The sequence below is a fragment of the Sinocyclocheilus grahami genome, unplaced genomic scaffold (assembly GCF_001515645.1).
Source record: "Sinocyclocheilus grahami isolate Dianchi unplaced genomic scaffold, SAMN03320097.WGS_v1.1 scaffold11682.1, whole genome shotgun sequence".
Lineage (NCBI taxonomy): Eukaryota > Metazoa > Chordata > Actinopteri > Cypriniformes > Cyprinidae > Sinocyclocheilus > Sinocyclocheilus grahami.
In genome coordinates this window covers 1,588-3,245 of record NW_015513973.1, presented here as the reverse complement: position 1 = coordinate 3,245, position 1,658 = coordinate 1,588, and the positions used below count along the sequence as shown (strand labels likewise).

Below are 1,658 nucleotides of genomic sequence, written 5' to 3'. Positions count from 1 at the left end.
GTGTAGACATACTTCTCAGCCAATCATGTGCGTCAAGAGGAGGGGCTATGGAAGCGTTTCAACCAATCACGTTGGTTTAGAGGCGGGAGGAACACAGTGTTACTTGCGCAATGTATTTGACACTCCTCTCGACCAATGATTGGCATGAGTGGGCGTGGCGACTGAAAATTTCGTCCATCTAAATCATTTGTGGGCATGTATAATATTGACATGTCCCGCCCACTGACCGGTCTGCAGACTCACACAAATACAGTTGTGTGCTTCATAAAAATGCACTCAGATGCGTCAAGTAAGTACAATAGTACGTTTTCACTACTATTCGTATTCTGTCGACCTGTAATGGCAATTGCGAACTTGCTGCACCCTGACAAGTCGCCGTGACTTCTTTTAAGATGCATGATTCGCTGTATTGACGCATTTTGTGAGCAAAGTAGCCGTTACCCGAGCATACAAATCATCAGATTGACTCTGAGCTTGCTAGCTGCTCTCTTTGTGTTTTTACTCCGATGTCTTGGGCGCTTGCAAGCGACAACGACCTTGCAAGGAATAACGCTGCATTTTAGCCTTTGCTTTAATATATACAGCAATCCGAGAGCAAGGTATCTAATCCTATTTACACAATACACTTGCACACTAATTACCTTTAATACCCAAATTACCTTAAGGGATCAATCTCCTCACAACTCGAGTGAGCAGTGCAAACCAACCAAACAGCAAGTGAAAGATTGCTTTTTAGAGCTAAACGGGTCGGTTTTTTCGAGAAAACTGCGGAAAAATGACAGGGGTAAAAATTGTGACGCAGTTGTGTAAAATATTAGTGCTTGCAAACGCGTCGAGTATGATCTGGCGCATTACTGTACGTCCCTCTGAAAGATCAACTGCATATCGTTGTGAAAGAAATGTCTTTGATCAAAGACAAAAAATATTTTTTGCACCGTTTGGGTCGCATTCATCAGTTGGGGAGAAGTACCGATTGAAATTATGATTTGAGGAATTCTGGGAAATGTGGTTTATTCAGCCGAACCATTTGATTGGCAAACACAGTCGTTGTTTGCCATTAGACTACATTCCCCAGAAGTCCACAGACTCTCCAGATACTTTGTAAAGTCGTTGCAAGTTGTGCGTGTATACACTCATATGTGAACTAACGTTATGTGGCAGAAAAATCCTGTTTTTAACTGCAGTCAATTATAGAGATATGAATGTTTGAAATGTGTTGATGTGAATTCGACTTAGTACCGTTTCTTACATGTTTGGGGTATTTCATATCCACTGGCATTCCTGACAACTGCGTCACACGTTCACAAATAGTCTCATTTTACGTCGAGTTTGCTTTAATAAGGTCCTGGATTATACACCGAACAATGTTTAAATTGGATACCTTTCATCAACTCTGAATTTAATGTTGTTTCAGGGGCTTGTCTACTCGCACATCGCTTGTACAGAAAGGCCTGCACCGAAACGTAATTTTCTAGATCTGAATAACGAGAACGTGGAAGTTTATAGTGTGTGCAAAATGAATCATAATGCATATGTCGTTTTTCACATTGCTACGTCGGTCTTTAATTTCTCAAAAAATTCATAATACTAACCTAGTTTTCATATAAGTTACATCAAATATAAGCAGCAAGCATTTATAGTACAGAAGGGATTACTAT

At 40.4% G+C, this 1,658-nt stretch overlaps 1 long non-coding RNA gene across 1 annotated transcript in view; it reads left to right on the top strand.

Annotated features, from left to right (window-relative positions):
- The first annotated feature begins 212 nt into the window (after positions 1–212).
- The window catches only part of LOC107578722 (uncharacterized), a 2,581-nt gene continuing 1,135 nt past the window's right edge, over positions 213–1,658 (top strand). Inside the window, exon 1 of the long non-coding RNA XR_001608376.1 lies at positions 213–289. This is a non-coding gene — a long non-coding RNA (uncharacterized lncRNA). The remainder of the gene's footprint in view (positions 290–1,658) is intronic.